This window comes from Lolium perenne, chromosome 3, assembly GCF_019359855.2.
Source record: "Lolium perenne isolate Kyuss_39 chromosome 3, Kyuss_2.0, whole genome shotgun sequence".
Classification (NCBI taxonomy): domain Eukaryota; kingdom Viridiplantae; phylum Streptophyta; class Magnoliopsida; order Poales; family Poaceae; genus Lolium; species Lolium perenne.
Genome location: NC_067246.2, coordinates 228500174 through 228525096, shown reverse-complemented (window position 1 = coordinate 228525096; position 24923 = coordinate 228500174).

The following is a 24923-nucleotide window of genomic DNA, read 5'->3' as shown; positions in this document are numbered from 1 at the left end:
ATATGGATGCAACCTTCGGCGGTGTCCACTTCATCATTAATTCCGGAGGGTTCCTTCGACTTCCAAATTCAGTTGCATCAAGCTTAAGGACTTCGGCTCCAGAAACCATTGTCCCACTGATAGCCTCAGTGGGCTTGCCTGGGAACAGCAACGGGAGGAGCCAAAGGATTTTCGGTAGCAGAGAGGAGCAACAGAAGAGGCGAAGACATCTTCACCACGAGGAAGAAGAACGAGTTGCGAGTCGCCTCCGCCAGTGTGATAAAGGGTGTTATAGCTTACAATTAAGCAAGAATCGCAGCAGTGCACCTTATTTGCTAGCCGCGGAGCATCTTGTCGCACCATGTTACTTGCACTCTTATATCGACCCAAAAGATAACATCGAGAAGGCCACGCATTTACTCAAAGATTGTCAGCATTTCCTCGACATTCAGAAGCTGTGTGAAGAGCTAAGGTTTGATTCGGAAGCAAAAACTCGTTCGGCGGAAGGAAGAGCGGCATCTTACAATTACTCTCAGCAATAGCAATATGTGCCAGACGAAGATATCTACATACCAACCGAAGTTTACCCTGCATCTCAAGGGAAAGTGAACATGATTCACAAGACTAGCTTTTCAAAGAGGGAGGCCAAGAAGTTTTCACGGGAGATATAATTTGCAGAAGTGGCTATGGCAGCGTGATGTCTACGCCCCCTCCTTTTCCTGTAGACAGTGTTGGGCCTCCAAGAGCTTCTATTCTTGTAGACAGTGTTGGGCCTCCAAGAGAAGAGGTTTGTAGAACAGCAGCAAGTTTTCCCTTAAGTGGATCACCCAAGGTTTATCGAACTCAGGGAGGAAGAGGTCAAAGATATCCCTCTCATGCAACCCTGCAACCACAAAGCAAGAAGTCTCTTGTGTCCCCAACACACCAAATAGGTGCACTAGTTCGGCGAAGAGATAGTGAAATACAGGTGGTATGAATATATATGAGCAGTGGCAACGGCACCAGAAAAGTGCTTTGCCCAGGACAGTAAACAAGCAGTAGTAACGCAGCAGTAGTAACGCAGTAAAACAGTAAACAAGCAGCAATAGCAGTATTTAGGAATAAGGCCTAGGGATTAGACTTTCACTAGTGGACACTCTCAACTTTGATCACATAACAGAATAGATAAATGCATACTCTACACTCTTTTGTTGGATGATGAACACATTGCGTAGGATTACACGAACCCTCAATGCCGGAGTTAACAAGCTCCACAATTCAATGTTCATATTTAAATAACCTTAGAGTGCATGAAAGATCAATACGACTAAACCAAGTACTAACATAGCATGCACACTGTCACCTTCATGCTAAGAAAGGAGGCATAGATCATATCAATACTATCATAGCAATAGTTAACTTCATAATCTACAAGAGATCATAATCATAGCCTACGCCAAGTACTAACACGGATGCACACACTGTCACCATTACACCGTGCAGGAGGAATAGACTACTTTAATAACATCACTAGAGTAGCACATAGATAAATTGTGATACAAAACTCATATGAATCTCAATCATGTAAAGCAGCTCATGAGATTATTGTATTGAGGTACATGGGAGAGAGATGAACCACATAGCTACAGCGGAGCCCTCAGCCTCGGGGGTGGATTACTCCCTCCTCATCATGGAGGCAGCGATGGCGGTGAAGATGGCGGTGGAGACGGCGGTGGAGATGGCTCCGGGGGCAATTCCCCGTCCCGGCAGGGTGCCGGAACAACGACTTCTGTCCCCCGAATTGGACTTTCGCGATGGCGGCGGCTCTGGAAGGTTTTCTCTGGTTTCGTCGAACGTATCAGGGTTTTCGCGACGGAGGCTTTAAATAGGCGGAAGGGCAAGGTCGGTGGACTTCTGGGAGGCCCACACTATAGGGGGGCGCGGGCCCCCCCTTGGCCGCGCCGGCCTAGGGTTTGGTGGCCCTGTGCCCCCTCTCTGGCGGTTCTCGTGTGTTCTGGATGCTTCCGGGCAAAATAGGAACCTGGGCGTTGATTTCGTCCGATTCCGAGAATATTTCGTTACTAGGATTTCTGAAACCAAAAACAGCAGAAAACAGGAACTAGCACTTCGGCATCTTGTTAATAGGTTAGTCCAATAAATGCCATAATATGATATAAAGTGCAAGCAAAACATGTAGGTATTGTCATAAAACAAGCATGGAACATCAGAAATTATAGATACGTTGGAGACGTATCAGCATCCCCAAGCTTAGTTTCTGCTCGTCCCGAGCAGGTAAACGATAAACACAGATAATTTCTGGAGTGACATGCCATCATAACCTTGATCATACTATTTGTAAAGCATATGTAGTGAATGCAGCGATCAAAACAATGTATATGACATGAGTAAACAAGTAAATCATATAGCAAAGACTTTTCATGAATAGTACTTCAAGACAAGCATCAATAAGTCTTGCATAAGAGTTAACTCATAAAGCAATAATTCAAAGTAAAGGCATTGAAGCAACACAAAGGAAGATTAAGTTTCAGCGGTTGCTTTCAACTTGTAACATGTATATCTCATGGATAGTTATCAATGCAAAGCAATATAACAAATGCAATATGCAAATATGTAGGAATCAATGCACAATTCACACAAGTGTTTGCTTCTTGAGGTGGAGAGAAATAGGTGAACTGACTCAACAATGAAAGTAAAAGAATGGTCCTCCAAAGAGGAAAAGCATCGATTGCTATATTTGTGCTAGAGCTTTGATTTTGAAAACATGAAACAATTTTGTCAACGGTAGTAATAAAGCATATGTATCATGTAAATTATATCTTACAAGTTGCAAGCCTCATGCATAGTATACTAATAGTGCCCGCACCTTGTCTTAATTAGCTTGGACTACCGGATCATCGCAATGCACATGTTTTAACCAAGTGTCACAAAGGGGTACCTCTATGCCGCCTGTACAAAGGTCTAAGGAGAAAGCTCGCATTGGATTTCTCGCTATTGATTATTCTCAACTTAGACATCCATACCGGGACAACATAGACAACAGATAATGGACTCCTCTTTTATGCATAAGCATGTAACAACAATTAATAATTTTCTCATATGAGATTGAGGATATATGTCCAAAACTGAAACTTCCACCATGGATCATGGCTTTAGTTAGCGGCCCAATGTTCTTCTCTAACAATATGCATGCTTAACCATAAGGTGGTAGATCTCTCTTACTTCAGACAAGACGAACATGCATAGCAACTCACATGATATTCAACAAAGAATAGTTGATGGCGTCCCCAGAAACATGGTTATCGCACAACGAGCAACTTAATAAGAGATAAAGTGCATAAGTACATATTCAATACCACAATAGTTTTTAAGCTATTTGTCCCATGAGCTATATATTGTAAAGGTGAATGATGGAATTTAAAGGTAGCACTCAAGCAATTTACTTTGGAATGGCGGAGAAATACCATGTAGTAGGTAGGTATGGTGGACACAAATGGCATAGTGGTTGGCTCAAGTATTTTGGATGCATGAGAGGTATTCCCTCTCGATACAAGGTTTCGGCTAGCAAGGTTATTTGAAACAAACACAAGGATGAACGGTGCAGCAAAACTCACATAAAAGACATATTGTAAACATTATAAGACTCTACACCGTCTTCCTTGTTGTTCAAACTCAATACTAGAAATTATCTAGACCTTAGAGAGACCAAATATGCAAACCAAATTTTAGCATGCTCTATGTATTTCTTCATTAATAGGTGCAAAGTATATGATGCAAGAGCTTAAACATGAGCACAACAATTGCCAAGTATCACATTACCCAAGACATTATAGCAATTACTACATGTATCATTTTCCAATTCCAACCATATAACAATTTAACGAAGAAGAAACTTCGCCATGAATACTAAAAGCTAAGAACACATGTGTTCGTACGAACCAGCGGAGCGTGTCTCTCTCCCACACAAGCATTTATTCAAACAAAAACATACAGACGCTCCAAGTAAAGCACATAAGATGTGATGGAATAAAAATATAGTTTCAGGGGAGGAACCTGATAATGTTGTCGATGAAGAAGGGGATGCCTTGGGCATCCCCAAGCTTAGACGCTTGAGTCTTCTTGATATATGCAGGGGTGAACCACCGGGGCATCCCCAAGCTTAGAGCTTTCACTCTTCTTGATCATAGTATATCATCCTCCTCTCTTGACCCTTGAAAACTTCCTTCACACCAAACTTCTCATAAACTTCATTAGAGGGGTAAGTACATAATCAAAAACTCACATGTTCAGAGGTGACACAATCATTCTTAACACTTCTGGACATTGCTCAAAGCTACTGGAAGGTAATAGAACAAAGAAATCCACCCAACACAGCGAAAGAAGCAATGCGAAATAAAAGGCAGAATCTGTCAAAACAGAACAGTCCGTAAAGACGAATTTTTAATAAATACTTCCGTTGCTCAGATCAGAAAACTCAAAACTAATGAAAGTTGCGTACATATCTGAGGAACACGCACGTAAATTGGCATATTTTTCTGAGTTACCTACAGAGAAAACATCCCAGATTCGTGACAGATAGAAATCTGTTTCTGCGCAGAAATCCAAATCTAGTATCAACCTTCGATTAGAGGCTTCACTTGGCACAACAAAACACAAAACTAAGATAAGAAGAGGTTGATACAGTAGTAAACAACTTCCAAGACACAAATATAAAACAAAGTACTGTAGCAAAATAACACATGGGTTATCTCCCAAGAAGTTCTTTCTTTATAGCCATTAAGATGGGCTCAGCAGTTTTAATGATGCACTCGCAAGAAATAATATTTGAAGCAAAAGAGAGCATCAAGAGGCAAATTCAAAACACATTTAAGTCTAACATGCTTCCTATGCATAAGAATCTTGTAAATAAACAAGTTCATGAAGAGCAAAGTAACAAGCATAGGAAGATAAAACAAGTGTAGCTTCAAAAATTTCAGCACATAGAGAGGTGTTTTAGTAACATGAAAATTTCTACAACCATATTTTCCTCTCTCATAAAGATTTTTAGTAGCATCATGAGCAAACTCAACAATATAACTATCACATAAAGCATTCTTATCATGAGTCTCATGCATAAAATTATTACTCTCCACATAAGCATAATCAATTTTATTAGTAATAGCGGGAGCAAATTCAACAAAGTAGCTATCATTATTATTCTCATCATCAAATATAGGAGGCATATTGTAATCATAATCAAATTCACTCTCCATAGTAGGTGGCACCAAAAGGCTACTATCATTATAATCATCATAAATAGGAGGTAAAGAATCATCAAAGTAAATTTCCTCCTCATTGCCCGGGGGACTAAAAAGATCATGCTCATCAAAACCAGCTTCCCCAAGCTTAGAATTTTCCATAGCATTAGCAACAATAGTGTTCAAAGCATTTATATCAATAACATTCCCATTAGCATGCATATAAAGTTCCATGGGTTTTTTAATTCTCTCTTCAAACACATCATGTCCTAATCTATACCTAATAATAAAGGAGTTAAAGTTTCTGCCAAAATTTTCGTCCAACTCTTTATTTTCCGGTTTTACCCTCCCACCAATCCGCATAATACTGCAATATGCCACCGTATATTTAAAAAAACGGTTCGGCTTATGAAAACAGGCAACCTCTGTCTTGTCCCGCCTTCTGATGGGCCTTCGTCCGTTGGTTTCGTCTTTGCGCGGCCCAGCCAACTCTCGATGGAACGGGTGTATGGTAGACTCCTCGAGGGCACCGACGAGACCCAGGGGCAGACACAAATACGATCGATCGGACCTGGCCACGTACGGGAGGTGGTCACCCGTTCAAATGCCTGAGCTGTTTTGCCACGTACGGGAGGTCACCTGTTCACCAAGTCCACGAAGAAAAGGAAAACCTAGCTAGAGTCCTTGGCTGTTTTGACTCCCCGTGATCCATCTATCTATAAATATAACGACCAAACGAAGCCTGGCCGTCATGATCGGTAAGCCAAACAGGTCCCGCGCGCGGATCGAGGGCATAGTCGGCCTGATCTACCGCTGCACCGCTAGGCGAACTGACTAGACAACATGAGATTACAGGAGACTCCCGCGTGGCTGGATGCCGTCTCCGTGCTCGGACGCCACGGAGCTTCGACTAGATCTTGCCGGCACATCACAATCCTGTGGAATCCGTCATACGTCCTTCATCCGCTCGGGCCGTCACAAGGAGACGGCCGGGGATCAGGCGATCGGACAACGGAGAGCTAGCTAACCCACCGAATCCATGCACATGGTGATGCTCTCACAGCCCATGGCGGCCGGCTCGTCACGGAGTCCCACGAGGCGGCTGCTTATAGGAGGAGGAGGGTTACGAGCGGGAGGGGAAAGAAGCAGACCACGGGATAATCGTGCCGACAGTCGTCTTCGGTCACCGGCTCACGCGAGATTGGAAACGGCCGGGCGCTCTCCTCTCTCTTAGGCTCCAGCCTTCAGCTTTACCCCAGCCCCGATTGGATCTGTACGTAGTCCGTCCAACGTCTTCTCCATGTTGTATAGTTTTGCCACGGACAAAACCTTCTGGGCCAGGCCGTTCGCCGGAGGACGTCAAGGCGTACAAGCCGAGGACGAGATAGTGGAGCTGCTCTACGCCTCGGACAACCCGAGGGAGCGGTCGAGGATTGTGGTGGTGTCCAAGATGATCTGAGTACATCAGGGATAGGAAGAGCAAGTACTCTGCTTCTCCGTCAAAAGCTGGGCGATCCTACACGTCGACTTCTTGCGTTTCAGAGGACTCAAGTTCCACTACTGCTGCCACATGCTCTTGAGTCTTGACGCACTGGTCACCATATTGTTTCTAAATAATGTCTCTCGAGAAGACATGTTGGCTACAGTCAAAAAAAGAAGACATGTTGGCGGAGTAGATGAATTAATCAGATCCACTGTCTGGAGCGAAAGCGGACGCAACGTCTCCCGGTAAACACGAACCCAGAGCACCACGGTGTCCTGAGGCATCTCCAAAGGGCGTACACCCATGGCCGGATGAAAAGTAGATTATAATTTTAGATTGGCATGCACGTAGAGTTATTAAAAGTAGATAAATATATTTGATTCAGTTACATGGAGACACTTAAGTTATTGTTTTTTTTTTGTTTTTGTTTATGCAGATGCTTAATTTCAGCAAGAGCATGCCATGTAAGAAGAAAGAGTTTGAAGAGCTCAAATATTTGCTTTTTTTTAGAATTTTTTATTTTGTAATCGTTGAAGATAGTTCATGTATTATCTCTACCATGTACGCCTTATTACTGTTATGAATATATGTGGTATTGATTATAAAAAAAAGACCCGATATTTTCTTCTGTTATATGACCAAGTTTTCCTTCTAATACATTAATTTTTATCATTTATTTGGATGAACATGGATTAATGCAACTTTCTTTGATTTAGGTTAAGCTTTGATCAAGTGTTGTCTTCTGCCTTCTAACTACTACTACCATTTCTACAAATTTCTCAATACTACAACAAAACAAACCGTAATGTTTCATTTTAATTTATAAATATATGTCCAACAATTTACTTATATATGATCATTTTGTTTCACAAAAAGAACAATTGTACGTGGTTTAATTTGAAATAAGCATCATTTCAGATCATAAAAAATATTTTATGTGGTTTAATTTGAAATAAACCCGTCGCAATGCACGGGCACTCTTCCTAGTTCAAGATAAAGTTCATAAAGATCTCTCATATTTTTGTTGTTTTCCATTATGCCTAACTTGTGTAAACAAGAAACAAAAAGTTGCAATTGCAGGATCTAAAGGAAATAGCTTCAAGTACTTACAACGGCGCCAGAAAATAGCTTAGTAGCCGAGATCCGGAGTGTGAGTACCTTTTACCTTTCCTCCCCGGCAACGGCGCCAGAAAATAGCTTGATGTCTACGCCCCCTCCTTTTCCTGTAGACAGTGTTGGGCCTCCAAGAGCAGAGGTTTGTAGAACAGCAGCAAGTTTTCCCTTAAGTGGATCACCCAAGGTTTATCGAACTCAGGGAGGAAGAGGTCAAAGATATCCCTCTCATGCAACCCTGCAACCACAAAGCAAGAAGTCTCTTGTGTCCCCAACACACCAAATAGGTGCACTAGTTCGGCGAAGAGATAGTGAAATACAGGTGGTATGAATATATATGAGCAGTGGCAACGGCACCAGAAAAGTGCTTTGCCCAGGACAGTAAACAAGCAGTAGTAACGCAGCAGTAGTAACGCAGTAAAACAGTAAACAAGCAGCGATAGCAGTATTTAGGAACAAGGCCTAGGGATTAGACTTTCACTAGTGAACACTCTCAACTTTGATCACATAACAGAATAGATAAATGCATACTCTACACTCTTTTGTTGGATGATGAACACATTGCGTAGGATTACACGAACCCTCAATGCCGGAGTTAACAAGCTCCACAATTCAATGTTCATATTTAAATAACCTTAGAGTGCATGAAAGATCAATACGACTAAACCAAGTACTAACATAGCATGCACACTGTCACCTTCATGCTAAGAAAGGAGGCATAGATCATATCAATACTATCATAGCAATAGTTAACTTCATAATCTACAAGAGATCATAATCATAGCCTACGCCAAGTACTAACACGGATGCACACACTGTCACCATTACACCGTGCATGAGGAATAGACTACTTTAATAACATCACTAGAGTAGCACATAGATAAATTGTGATACAAAACTCATATGAATCTCAATCATGTAAAGCAGCTCATGAGATTATTGTATTGAGGTACATGGGAGAGAGATGAACCACACAGCTACAGCGGAGCCCTCAGCCTCGGGGGTGGATTACTCCCTCCTCATCATGGAGGCAGCGATGGCGGTGAAGATGGCGGTGGAGACGGTGGTGGAGATGGCTCCGGGGGCAATTCCCCGTCCTGGCAGGGTGCCGGAACAGCGACTTCTGTCCCCCGAATTGGACTTTCGCGATGGCGGCGGCTCTGGAAGGTTTTCTCTGGTTTCGTCGAACATATCAGGGTTTTCGCGACGGAGGCTTTAAATAGGCGGAAGGGCAAGGTCGGTGGACTTCTGGGGGGCCCACACTATAGGGGGGCGCGGGCCCCCCCTTGGCCGCGCCGGCCTAGGGTTTGGTGGCCCTGTGCCCCCTCTCTGGCGGTTCTCGTGTGTTCTGGATGCTTCCGGGCAAAATAGGAACCTGGGCGTTGATTTCGTCCGATTCCGAGAATATTTCGTTACTAGGATTTCTGAAACCAAAAACAGCAGAAAACAGGAACTGGCACTTCGGCATCTTGTTAATAGGTTAGTCCAATAAATGCCATAATATGATACAAAGTGCAAGCAAAACATGTAGGTATTGTCATAAAACAAGCATGGAACATCAAAAATTATAGATACGTTGGAGACGTATCAGCATCCCCAAGCTTAGTTTCTGCTCGTCCCGAGCAGGTAAACGATAAACACAGATAATTTCTGGAGTGACATGCCATCATAACCTTGATCATACTATTTGTAAAGCATATGTAGTGAATGCAGCGATCAAAACAATGTATATGACATGAGTAAACAAGTAAATCATATAGCAAAGACTTTTCATGAATAGTACTTCAAGACAAGCATCAATAAGTCTTGCATAAGAGTTAACTCATAAAGCAATAATTCAAAGTAAAGGCATTGAAGCAACACAAAGGAAGATTAAGTTTCAGCGGTTGCTTTCAACTTGTAACATGTATATCTCATGGATAGTTATCAATGCAAAGCAATATAACAAATGCAATATGCAAATATGTAGGAATCAATGCACAATTCACACAAGTGTTTGCTTCTTGAGGTGGAGAGAAATAGGTGAACTGACTCAACAATGAAAGTAAAAGAATGGTCCTCCAAAGAGGAAAAGCATCGATTGCTATATTTGTGCTAGAGCTTTGATTTTGAAAACATGAAACAATTTTGTCAACGGTAGTAATAAAGCATATGTATCATGTAAATTATATCTTACAAGTTGCAAGCCTCATGCATAGTATACTAATAGTGCCCGCACCTTGTCTTAATTAGCTTGGACTACCGGATCATCGCAATGCACATGTTTTAACCAAGTGTCACAAAGCGATACCCGATTATATCGATTGATCGGATCAAAACATCCTATTCAGTAGAGCAGATCACCCGATAGCCGTTCCAAGGCCCGGTCACGCTGCCCTAGTCCTTGAAGCACAGATCGGAGCAAAGTGTTCATGGATGGAGGAAGTGGTCTAAACCTTTTGTTTGCAAGTACAATGAAAGCAATGAGATTGTCAGTCGATATGTTAAAAGAATCTGACACTGGTTTCCATGGCATCATCCCAACCCGACTCGCTTATCCCCTTGGTAAAATTTCATTGGATGTTGTTTTCGGGACACCCAGCAACTTCAGGAAGGAGAAACTCGAGTTCGAGGTGGTACATTGGGAATCACAGTACCACGCCATCCTCAGCAGGCCAGCATTCGCCAAGTTCATGGCAGTTCCTCATTACACATATTTGAAGCTGAAGATGTCAGGCAATAATGGGACAACAATAACTGTTCACGGGAGTTTTTGTCGTTCTGATAACCGTGACAGAGATTTCCAGAATATCGCCTCCAAGTTTGGAGTCAGAGAAGAACTTAATGCACTCGATGTAATTACCAATCATACACAGCTACCTGCCGAGAATCGGAACACAAAGTCTGATGAGTTCGACGTTGCCGAGGAAGGAAAGAAGCATCAAGTGCACCCCTCTGATCCGAAGAAAGCGATCAACACATCGGCAGATCTTACTACCGTATAGGAAAGCGCGCTCATCAAGTTCCTCCGTGAGAGCTGTGAAATATTTGCATGGGAACCATCCGACATGCCAGGAATTCCCAGGGAACTCGCTGAGCACGCCCTCAATATTGACCCCAAAGCCAAACATGTACAACAGATGTTGCGTCATTTTTCAGAACCAAAAAGAAAAGCTATTGGCGAAGAAGTTAATCGGCTCCAAAAAGCTGGTTTTATTCGAGAGCTTAAGGAAGCTGAATGGGTAGCTAATCCAGTCATGGTGCCAAAGAAAGATACGACAGTTCTTCGTATGTGTATCGACTTCACAAGCCTCAACAAGCATTGCCCAAAGGATCATTTCCCGTTGCCTCGCATCGACCAAATAATCGACTCCACAACAGGTTGTGATCGTCTCTCCTTTCTCGATGCTTATTCAGGATATAATTAGATCAAGCTCAAAAAAAGAAGACCAGGAGTTAACTGTGTTCATAACTTCGCGTGGTGTTTACTGCTACAACGTCATGAACTTCGGATTAAAAAATGCAGGTGCAACCTATCAGCGGTGCATGCAAGCCTTCCTTGGGGAGCAGATTGGCCGAAATATTGAGGTTTACATCAATGACATCATCATCAAAACCAAAAAATGCGGCCACACTCATTGATGACTTAAGAGAAACTTTTGACAATCTCGACAGATACAAAATCAAGATGAACCTGAAGAAATGCTTCTTCGGGGTACCATGTGAAGGAGATATGCCCTAGAGGCAATAATAAAGTGGTTATTATTTATATCTTTATGTTTATGATAAATGTTTATATATCATGCTAGAATTGTATTAACCGAAACATTAGTACATGTGTGATATGTAGACAAACAAGAAGTCCCTAGTATGCCTCTTAAACTAGCTTGTTGATTAATGGATGATTAGTTTCATAATCATGAACATTGGATGTTATTAATAACAAGGTTATGTCATTGTGTGAATGATGTAATGGACACACCCAATTAAGCGTAGCATAAGATCTCGTCATTAAGTTATTTGCTATAAGCTTTCGATACATAGTTACCTAGTCCTTATGACCATGAGATCATGTAAATCACTTATACCGGAAAGGTACTTTGATTACATCAAACACCACTGCGTAAATGGGTGGCTATAAAGGTGGGATTAAGTATCCGGAAAGTATGAGTTGAGGCATATGGATCAACAGTGGGATTTGTCCATCCCGATGACGGATAGATATACTCTGGGCCCTCTCGGTGGAATGTCGTCTAATGTCTTGCAAGCATATGAATGAGTTCATAAGAGACCACATACCACGGTACGAGTAAAGAGTACTTGTCAGGAGACGAGGTTGAACAAGGTATAGAGTGATACCGAAGATCAAACCTCGGACAAGTAAAATATCGCGAGACAAAGGGAATTGGTAATATATGTGAATGGTTCATTCGATCACTAAAGTCATCGTTGAATATGTGGGAGCCATTATGGATCTCCAGATCCCGCTATTGGTTATTGGTCGGAGTGAGTACTCAACCATGTCCGCATAGTTCTCGAACCGTAGGGTGACACACTTAAAGTTGGATGTTGAAATGGTAGCACTTGAAATATGGAATGGAGTTCGAATATTTGTTCGGAGTCCCGGATGAGATCCCGGACATCACGAGGAGTTCCGGAATGGTCCGGAGAATAAGATTCATATATAGGATGTCATTTTATGTGAAATAAAATGTCGCGGAAGGTTCTATGGAAGGTTCTAGAAGGTTCTAGAAAAGTCCGGAAGAAACCACCAAGGAAGGTGGAGTCCACATGGGACTCCACCACCATGGCCGGCCAGCCCTAGATGGGGTGGAGTCCCAAGTGGACTCCACCATAGGGGGCCGGCCACCCCCCCACATGGGAGGTAGAAATCCCACCCTTTGGGTGGGAGTCCTAGTTGGGCTAGGTTTCACCTCTTATGGAAGGTTTTGGTTTCGGGTCTTATTCGAAGACTTGGACACCAACACTTGGGATCCACCTATATAATGAGGGGCCAAGGGAGGGGGCCGGCCACCCCAAGACCACAAGCTGGCCGCCCCCCATAGAGTGGCCGGCCACCCCTCCCAAACCCTAGCCAAGCTCCTCTCCTCCATATTGCCCGCATAGCTTAGCGAAGCTCCGCCGGACTTCTTCACCGCCACCGACACCACGCCGTCGTGCTGTCGGATTCAAGAGGAGCTACTACTTCCGCTGCCCGCTGGAACGGGGAGGTGGACGTCGTCTTCATCAACAACCGAACGTGTGACCGAGTACGGAGGTGCTGCCCGTTCGTGGCACCGGAACCGATCGTGATCAAGATCTTCTACACGCTTTTGCAAGCGGCAAGTGATCGTCTACCGCAGCAATAAGAGCCTACTCTTATAGGCTTTGGAATCTCTTCAAGGGTTAGTCTTGATCATCCCCTCGTTGCTCCCATCTTCTAGATTGCATCTTGGCTTGGATTGCGTGTTCGCGGTAGGAATTTTTTTGTTTTCTATGCAACATTATCCTACAGTGGTATCAGAGCCGTGTCTATGCATAGATGGTTGCACGAGTAGAACACAATGGTTTGTGGGCGTTGATGCTCTTGTTATCTTTAGTTTGAGTACTTTGCATCTTTGTGGCATAGTGGGATGAAGCGGCTCGGACTAACTTTACATGACCGCGTTCATGAGACTTGTTCCTCGTTCGACATGCAACTTGTATTGCATAAGAGGCTTTGCGGGTGTCTGTCTCTCCTACTATAGTGAAGATTCAATTTACTCTTCTATTGAAAACATTAGTATCAACGTTGTGGTTCATGTTCGTAGGTAGATTAGATCTCTCTCAAAAACCCTAAACCACGTAAAATATGCAAACCAAATTAGAGACGTCTAACTTGTTTTTGCAGGGTTTGGTGATGTGATATGGCCATAATGTGATGATGAATATGTATGAGATGATCATTATTGTATTGTGGCAACCGGCAGGAGCCTTATGGTTGTCTTTAAATTTCATGTTGAGTAGTATTTCAAAGTAGTTGTAATAGTTGCTACATGAGGTGAATAACCATGAAGACGGCGCCATGAACCTTGACGCTACGCCAACGATGATGGAGATCATGCCCGTTAATGATGGAGATCATGTCCGTGCTTTGGAGATGAAGATCGAAGGCGCAACGACAAAAGGGCCATATCATATCACATATGAATTGCATGTGATGTTAATCCTTTATGCATCTTATTTTGCTTAGAACGCGACGGTAGCATTATAAGATGATCCCTCACATTAATATCAAGATAATAAAGTGTTCTCCCCTCGTATGCACCGTTGTAACAGTTCGTCGTTTCAAAGCATCTCGTGATGATCGGATGTGATAGATTCAACGATTCACATACAACGGGTGTAAGCCATGTTGCACACGCGGAATACTTGGGTTTGCTTGACGAGCCTAGCATGTACAGACATGGCCTCGGGACAACAGAAACCGAAAGGTTGAACACGAGTCATATGGATGATATGATCAACATGTTGATGTTCACCATTGAAGCTACATCATCTCACGTGATGATCGGTTTTGGTGTAGTGGATTTGGATCGTGTACCACTTAACAACTATGAGGGATGTTGTATTAAGTGGGAGTTCATTAGTAATTAGATTAAAACATGAACTAATTATCATAAACATAGTCTGAGTAGTATTTTGAATTAATTTTGTAGTATTGGCATCCGTTTACTACTATGCACTAGTCTTATAATTGAGATAGAAATACTGTTAAAATCTGACAAGAAACTTTACGGATTGGTACCGTATTGTTAAAGAATCAAGAATTGATTAAGTCCTATTGCAAACTTTTAGTAAACCTCACATTGTTGATTCAAAGAGCTATGGTTTCAATTAGTACCTAAAGTTATCTTGTCTCCGTGAAACTTGAAGTTCAAATCTGTTTGAAAAGTAAGGAGCTGAAAATTTAGTTTTCAGAAATAATCAAGGTACGAGATATATGTGATACCTAAGACCTTATTGCAAGATGATAGAATATAAATTTGGTGAGACTACATAAACTCATAAGTTTTATGGGAATGTACGAAGGTTGAAGACGCAAGGCGTCCCAATCCTCCAACTATTGGGGCACTAACGATATTCGCATATCCATGAAGTGATTGTCCTTAGTATGCACCGTTGCTAAGACTCGTCGTTTCGAAGCATCACGTGATGATCGGGTGTTATAGATTCTACGTGTGCTTCCAACGGGTGCAAGCCAGATTTGCATATGCGAATACTAAGGTTTAAACTTTATGAGCCTAGCATGTACAGACATGGTCTCAGAAAGTTATCATGAATTGATGGATAAAATTATGAGTGAAATTGTTCATCATATTACAAAGTTACTAATAGTGAAATCTGAAACACTTGTCATATGATGATCAACTTCAAAGTAAGAACCTCAAGGTTATTGGTATTTGACCAACAAACCTAGAAGTTATTGATGTTGAAATGTTTTTCTGAATAATGAGGAAAGCTAAAAGAGAAACTGTAAAAGATATTTTGGCAAAAGAAAAGAAAAGACTAGAAAGTCTAGCTCAGGTGTATATAAATGATATACATGTTATGGTAGTATTCCTAGTTAAGTTACACAATGAAATTCTTGGGTATTAGTACCATATTGGTTGGTATGAAGTGTCATACAAAACAACGCAATACAAGAATACAATGGCCTAAGTGACTGACAAGGAATATGATAGGAATGCACGTCTGGAACAAAATAAAGTGTTATTATGTTCGTCGTTGGCATTCTATCTAGCCCTTAGAATTTATAATAAAGAACTTAATAATTGTTATTTTGCTCTGGTCAAATGAAAACAATGAGTTGTTCAAATTATGACATTACTCCATGTACGATGGATAAGTTATTATAAATCTTAATGGTGAAACATACATACATAACACTGACGCTAAAAATGCCATAAGGCAAATGATTTGAATTCCACTTATTTGTGGAACCGCAATTTAAGTCATGTTAGAAAGGATCGCATGAAGGAACTCCATGCAAATGGATTTTTGGAGTCATTTGATTTTTGAATCATTTGGCGCTTGCAAATTTTTTCTAAAGAGAATGATTAAAATACCGTTCATAGGCCAAAAGTAGAACGGACAACTAACTTAGTGGAAAAATACATGATGATGTATGTGGTTCACTGGGCATAGTTGTGTGCGGGAGATTCTTCTACTTCATGAAAACTTTCAACAATGAATTGAGTATATATATGTGGATATATTCAATAAGGAAGAAGTTTTGAAACATTTGAATGGATTCAAATAAATTTCAGTATGAAGTGGAAATCATCGTAATAGAAATCAAATATCTATGATTGGATCATGGTGGAAATATTTGAATTACGAGTTTTAGCGAAACATCTAAGAGAGTTATGAAATTGTTTTACAACTTACGTTTCTTGGAGTATCATAGTGATGATGAAGTATCCAAGAGATATATCCAAATTTTGTTGGATCAATGATGAGATAAAATATTGATGCCATTATATTTTTGTGGATTATGCTTTAGTGACTACCGCTTTTACACTGAATAGAGCATCATCATGATCCGTTGAAATGACACCATACAAGTTATGGCATGGGTATAAACCCTAATAGTCAACCAAAATCGGATGAATGTCTTTGTTGGTTATCCCAGAGATTTAATTGGGAATTCTTCCCACGAGACAAAGACAAAAGTGTTTGTCAATGTTTCTTATTTCCGAGAAATTGTTTCGAGTGAAGTATTTGAGTGGGAGGACATTATAATTTGATAAGGTTTATGAACCTGAGCATAATGATCAGAGTAGCGCAGCATCGGAATTGGTTTCGGAAGCAGCCACGACGATCATGGCTCTCATGACTACAAAGTGTTTTAGCCATGGAGATCGAAGTACATATTGAACCTTGTAGGTATGGTTTACTTTGTGATCAAATAAATGATTTGTGGACAAAGGATTGATTTTGAACAATGATAAACCAACTACAAACAAAGAAGTTATGATGGGCCCTGACTCCATTAAAATGGCTATACGCCATGAAATCCAAGATAGATGAATACTTTTTGAAAGTAAATAGATCTATAAAATTGATGGACTTGGATGAAATATCCTTGAAGAAGCTTGACTTGTCGAAAAGTTGTTTACGACAAAGTTCAAAGAATTGACTACGACAAGATTAGATCTTCCGTAGCAATGCTTAAAGTCTATATGGATTATTCTAGTAATCACTACATATTTCCTTTATGAAGATATGTTAGTAGGATGGCAAAATACATTACTTATCAGAAGTGTGTATTAAAGGTGTATACAAGATACAACCAAGAGTTTTGCTGGTCCGTGGTATATTAGATAGGTATACAAACTTCAACTTGATGAAGTGAGTATCGCGGAGTTTGAATCTTCACCAGATGAAATAGTCAAAGAGTTTTTGATTTCATCAGAAATGATGAAGAGGCTTGCATTTGCAAGAAATTAAGTGGGAGCGCTAAGACACATTTATAATACTTTATGTAGGTGACATATAGTTGGTTATAAATGATGTAATTATATACTTGATTAAAAGGATATGGACTGAAACAAATTTAGTGTCAAGATCTATGAAGATAGATTGAAACACATAAATAAGTTTAAGTCAAAGTACATATGATGGATATTGAAGTAGTTCAATATAGAAATATTAAGAAAATGTTCTTGTCATGTGAAGGTTTAACAAGACTTGAGTGTATCTGACACTCGATGAGTAAAAACACATGAGTGATTTTAGATCACGAATAAAATGTACACAATCAGATATCATGTGCTATAAAGTGTTATGAGCATATACCTTAATGATTCATATGATGATCATTGGACGACAGTAAGAATATCCTTGAGTACTTTAGAAGAACTAAGGATATATATATATATTTGTATGAAGAAATGACAAACAAATCGCTGTAAGGTGTTACACCAATATTGGTTTTGTCACATATAAAATATAATTTCAATCTCAAATTAGACTAAGTGTTGTTTAAAAGGTAGCATAATGAGCTAGAAGTTGTCTATGCTAGATTTAGAAGAGTTCTAAATATTGTGACGGATTCTACAAAAGAAGGCAGCAGTATGTCATTGTTTTGACAATGACAAAGGATGTTAAGTCAAGAGGTTCTTTGAGAACATGGTGTAGTTCCGACGGAATCAGAACTTTGAAGCTATATTGTGTATGACAATATTAGTGACATATTTCAGACCGCGGAATTAAGGTTCCACCAGAAGACCAAACATATTTAATGCCGACTCATTTGGAAATGAGTGATGCGTTGAGACGCAAATGAATTACAAAATACATACGTTTCTGAGCGTGTCAGATCCGTTGACTAAAAACCTCTCCCGTGAGCAATACATGATAAAACACCTAAGGCCAAGGTGTTATATCTTTACAAATGTAAACTAGATTATTGACTCTAGTGCAAGTGGGAGACTGAAGGAGATATGCCCTAGAGGCAATAATAAAGTGGTTATTATTTATATCTTTATGTTTATGATAAATGTTTATATATCATGCTAGAATTGTATTAACCGAAACATTAGTACATGTGTGATATGTAGACAAACAAGAAGTCCCTAGTATGCCTCTTAAACTAGCTTGTTGATTAATGGATGATTAGTTTCATAATCATGAACATTGGATGTTATTAATAACAAGGTTATGTCATTGTGTGAATGATGTAATGGACACACCCAATTAAGCGTAGCATAAGATCTCGTCATTAAGTTATTTGCTATAAGCTTTCGATACATAGTTACCTAGTCCTTATGACCATGAGATCATGTAAATCACTTATACCGGAAAGGTACTTTGATTACATCAAACACCACTGCGTAAATGGGTGGCTATAAAGGTGGGATTAAGTATCCGGAAAGTATGAGTTGAGGCATATGGATCAACAAGTGGGATTTGTCCATCCCGATGACGGATAGATATACTCTGGGCCCTCTCGGTGGAATGTCGTCTAATGTCTTGCAAGCATATGAATGAGTTCATAAGAGACCACATACCACGGTACGAGTAAAGAGTACTTGTCAGGAGACGAGGTTGAACAAGGTATAGAGTGATACCGAAGATCAAACCTCGGACAAGTAAAATATCGCGAGACAAAGGGAATTGGTAATATATGTGAATGGTTCATTCGATCACTAAAGTCATCGTTGAATATGTGGGAGCCATTATGGATCTCCAGATCCCGCTATTGGTTATTGGTCGGAGTGAGTACTCAACCATGTCCGCATAGTTCTCGAACCGTAGGGTGACACACTTAAAGTTGGATGTTGAAATGGTAGCACTTGAAATATGGAATGGAGTTCGAATATTTGTTCGGAGTCCCGGATGAGATCCCGGACATCACGAGGAGTTCCGGAATGGTCCGGAGAATAAGATTCATATATAGGATGTCATTTTATGTGAAATAAAATGTCGCGGAAGGTTCTATGGAAGGTTCTAGAAGGTTCTAGAAAAGTCCAGAAGAAACCACCAAGGAAGGTGGAGTCCACATGGGACTCCACCACCATGGCCGGCCAGCCCTAGATGGGGTGGAGTCCCAAGTGGACTCCACCATAGGGGGCCGGCCACCCCCCCACATGGGAGGTGGAAATCCCACCCTTTGGGTGGGAGTCCTAGTTGGGCTAGGTTTCACCTCTTATGGAAGGTTTTGGTTTCGGGTCTTATTCGAAGACTTGGACACCAACACTTGGGATCCACCTATATAATGAGGGGCCAAGGGAGGGGGCCGGCCACCCCAAGACCACAAGCTGGCCGCCCCCCATAGAGTGGCCGGCCACCCCTCCCAAACCCTAGCCAAGCTCCTCTCCTCCATATTGCCCGCATAGCTTAGCGAAGCTCCGCCGGACTTCTTCACCGCCACCGACACCACGCCGTCGTGCTGTCGGATTCAAGAGGAGCTACTACTTCCGCTGCCCGCTGGAACGGGGAGGTGGACGTCGTCTTCATCAACAACCGAACGTGTGACCGAGTACGGAGGTGCTGCCCGTTCGTGGCACCGGAACCGATCGTGATCAAGATCTTCTACACGCTTTTGCAAGCGGCAAGTGATCGTCTACCGCAGCAATAAGAGCCTACTCTTATAGGCTTTGGAATCTCTTCAAGGGTTAGTCTTGATCATCCCCTCGTTGCTCCCATCTTCTAGATTGCATCTTGGCTTGGATTGCGTGTTCGCGGTAGGAAAATTTTTGTTTTCTATGCAACATTATCCTACACCATGACGCCAAGTACTCGGGTACTTTATTTCAGCTAGAGGAATAGAAGATAATCCTTTAAAGATTAAGGTTGTCCTTGACATGGAGCTGCCCAAGAGTCTACAACAAGTGCAACAATTGGCATGACGATTAGCGACTCTTAGTAGGTTTATTGCAAACCTGGGAGAAAAGGCCTTGCCATTCTATCAGCTGATGAAAAAATCCGAAAAGTTTGAATGGACAGCAGAGGCACAAGATGCTTTCGACAACTTGAAGAAGGTCTTGTCAACCTATCCAACCCTCGTGACTCCACAGGACAGGGAGCCAATGCTGCTTTATATAGCTGCAACTATTCAAGTCGTCAACACTGTGCTTGTCGTCGAACGCGCACAAGAAGCAAAAGTCCATGGCGTACAACGCCCCGTTTATTACCTCGGCGAAGTACTCACACCTGGAAAACAACAGTACCCTCATCACCAGAAGTTGGCATATGCCGTGTGGAGGACAACATGAAAGTTACGGCATTACTTCGCGGAACATCCGATTATCGTTGTCACCGAGGCTCCATTGAAGAACATACTCACCAACCCAGATGCCACATGCAGAGTATCTCAATGGGTTATCGAGTTAGCACCACATGAAATTTCTTATGTTAACCGAATAGCTATCAAGTCCCAGGTCCTTCCTGATTTCTTGGTCGATTGGATTCAGTCACAAATTCTAGCGGCACCCGACATGTCGGGTTCATGGACGATGTATTTCGATGGATCTAAACGAAGCACATGCACAGGAGGCAGAGTAGTGCTAATCTTGCTGCAAGGAGACAAAATGAGATATGTTATAAGAGTGAATTTATCATTACCAACAAATAATGAAGCAGAGTATGAAGCATTACTACACGATATGCGTATGGCCAAAGCATGTGGAGCTACTCGTTTGGATATTTATGGAGATTCAAATCTCGTAGTTCAGCAGTCGATGAATTTATGTGATGCTATTAGAGACAATATGATTGCTTATCGCCAAATGTACCAATCAATGGAAGCTAAGTTTGATGGTTGCGAGTTAAAACATATCGGCAGAGCTAGCAACAAGGAATCTGACGCTTTGGCTAATACCGTCTCTACATGCTCTCCTATTCCAGATGGAGTCTTCTATGAAGTAATTACTCAAAGGTCTATTAAAGTAAAAACTTTGGCACCTCCAGAAATATTGGCTACTGACCCGGGGGCTACGCTCCAGGAAGCTGCCGAAGATATTACTGATGGATCTAAACAACAAGTTCTTCTTCTCGAGCCTTTATGGACTAAACCTTTTCTGGCATATTTGATGGAGCAGCGGTTGCCGGACGATCCAACGGAAGCTAGACGCATCGTGCGACAATCTAAAGCATTTATCATAGTGGATGGTGACCTTTATAAATGAAGTATCTCTGGCATCTTCCAACGGTGCATCTCCATCAACGATGGAAAGGCTCTGTTGCGAGAAATACACGAATGGACATGTGGTCATCATGCAAGCAGCAGAGCACTTGTGGCTAAAGCTTTCAGGGCTGGGTTTTATTGGCCAACAGTAGGAGCCGATGCAAGAGACCTAGTTCGGAAGTGCAACCCTTGCCAATGTTTTGCACCAAAACCACATGCACCTGCCATGGATCTAATGACAATACCTTTGCCTGGCCCTTTGCGCAATGGGGACTACACCAAGTTGGTTCACTGCCGAAGTCATCGCCTGGTGGTCATACTCACCTATTGGTGGCAGTTGATAAATTCACCAAATAGATTGAGGTCATACCAGTCACAAATCAGACAGCCAAAACCACTGTAAAATTCTTCAAAGGAATAACTTTTCGTTTTGGTGTGCCTCATAGCATCATTACAGACAACGAAACCAACTTTGATTCTAAGGAATTCCATCAATTCTGCAATAGCAATGGCATCAAGCTCAAATTTGCTTCAGTTGCACATCCTCTGACCAATGGGCAAGTGGAAATGATCAATTGCCTAATATGTGATGGCATTAAAAAGCGCCTCACAGGTGCAGCTGGAGCTTGGGTCGCAGAATTACCACCAGTACTTTGGAGTTTGCGGACTACACCAAATAGGTCAACACAATATACTCCCTTCTTCCTTGTCTACGGAGCTGAAGCTGTTCTAGTTGCAGATGTTCGCTTTGAAGCACCTCGGGTGGCTGTATATAAAGAGACAACCTCTGTTCAAGCACTGCAAGATGCTGTAGATCTTCTTGATGAGGCTCGAGACATCGCCTTAGCAAGAACAACAATATATCAGTAGGCGATACAGAATTACCACAATTGAAGAGTTCGCACTCGAAGTTTCAACGTTGCTGACCTAGTACTACGATTGAAGCAAGAAAGAACATTGAAACTTGAATCTCCATGGGAAGGACCATTTATCGTCACTGAAGTTATCCCAGGAGGAGCTTATCGCCTCAAGAATCCTACTTCGGGAAAATATGTTGGGAACCCATGGAACGTCGCACACTTGCGATGATTTTATGCGTAGGTCTCAACATTTTTCTTTTTTGCATTAAGGCTTCTTAGCCAGTTATGTATTATGAATGAAACTTCTGGTTCAGCTTATATGATTATCTCCTCACCCGAACAAATGTTAGGGATCTTTTGTATTGATACGTCCATTTTGCATCACTATTTTATATCATAATTTACTGTTATTCATTGATATATTTCATATTTAGAAGTGATACTTATGTTATTTCATCTATTTTGCATGTTTCATGATTATTGTAGAATCGCGCACCGGAGTCAGGATTCTGCTGGAAAAAGCACCGTCAGAATGCAATATTTCGGAAGATCAGCAATTGACGGAAATTACACGGAAAATATTATTTTTCCAGAAGACAGAGATAGCCAAAAGGAGGAGCCGAGGAGGGCCGCCATGGCCCCCCATAGGCCGGCGCGGGCCTAGGCCTGGCCGCGCCGCCTTGTGGGGAGAGGGCCCACAGCCCCCCTCTGCCTCCTCTCCTTTGCGTATTTCTTCGTCCCAAAAACCTAAGCTCCAGAGGATAGTCGCGAAGAGTCACAGCCGCCTCTGCGGGGCGGAAAACACCAGAGAGAAAAGAGCTCTCCAGCAGGCTGAAATCTGCCGGGGAAATTCCCTCCCGGAGGGGGAAATCGATGCCATCGTCACCGTCATCGAGCTGTACATCATTGGGATCATCATCACCATCATCTCCATCATCATCACCGCCATCTCCACCGCTGCACCTCGTCACCGTTGTAACATCTAGGGTTTGAATCTTGATTGTTTGATAGGCGGAAACTCTCCTGGTATTGATTTCTACTTGTTATTGATGCTATTGAGTGAAACCATTGAACCAAGGTTTATGTTCAGATTGTTATTCATCATCATATCACCTCTGATCATGTTCCATATGATGTCTCGTGAGTAGTTCGTTTAGTTCTTGAGGACATGGGTGAAGTCTAAATGTTAGTAGTGAATTATGTTGGGTAATATTCAATGGTTTGATATTTAAGTTGTGGTGTTATTCTTCTAGTGGTGTCATGTGAACGTCGACTACATGATACTTCAACTTTATGGGCCTAGGGGAATACATCTTGTATTCGTTTGCTAATTGCGGGATTGCCGGAGTGACAGAAACCTAAACCCCCGTTGGTATATCGATGCAGGAGGGATAGCAGGATCTCAGAGTTTAAGGCTGTGGTTAGATTTATCTTAATTACTTTCTTGTAGTTGCGGATGCTTGCAAGGGGTATAATCACAAGTATGTATTAGTCCTATGAAGGGCGGTGCATTAGCATAGGTTCACCCACACAACACTTATCAAAACAATGAAGATTAATCAGCTATATGAAGCGAAAGCACTAGACTAAATTCCCGTGTGTCCTCAAGAACGTTTGGTCATTATAAGTACACAAACCGGCTTGTCCTTTGTGCTAAAAAGGATTGGGCCACTCGCTGCAATTATTTCTCTCGCATTTTACTTACTCGTACTTTATTTATCTGCTATATCAAAACCCCCTGAATACTTGTCTGTGAGCATTTACAGTGAATCCTTCATCGAAACTGCTTGTCAACACCTTCTGCTCCTCGTTGGGTTCGACACTCTTATTTATCGAAAGTACTACGATACACCCCCTATACTTGTGGGTCATCAAGACTATTTTCTGGCATCGTTGCCGGGGAGTGAAGCGCTATTGGTAAGGGAAACTTTTACTGTTCGTGCTGATTTTATTTCTGCCTCCTGCTATAATTCATTATGGAGAGATCTTCTCTTGAATTTTTATTTGGAAAATCTACTACTACTGCAAAGGTAGTGGATGAGGCGCCAGGTGAGAAAGAGGTTCCATACAAAATACCTATGAAAATTATTGAACGTGTTGTGGATAACCGCTATGAAGGGGATGGAACTGTCCATCCTGGAGATCATTTACTGTTCTTACATGAATTATGCGGTTTATTCAAGTGTGCAGGTATTGCTATGGATGAAGTTAGGAAGAAACTATTCTCTATATCGCTGTCTGGTAAAGCGGCGCATTGGTATAAATTACTGAAGAATGGGGATTCTCTTGATTGGAATGATATTGTGCCTCTATTTTATTCTAGATTCTATCCCCCAAGTGAAATTCACAAAGACCGGAACCGCATATATAATTTCTGGCCTCATGATGGAGAGAGTATTGCCCAAGCATGGGGGAGATTGAAGTCTTTAATGCTCAAATGCCCCATTCACGAGCTTCCTGGTAATATTATCATTGATAATTTCTATGCAAGACTTTCTTTTCAAGATAAGACCTTGCTGGATACTTCTTGTTCTGGATCATTTACACGCAACAAAGAAGAGTTTAAGAGGGACCTTCTTGATCGGATTCAGGAGAATACTGAA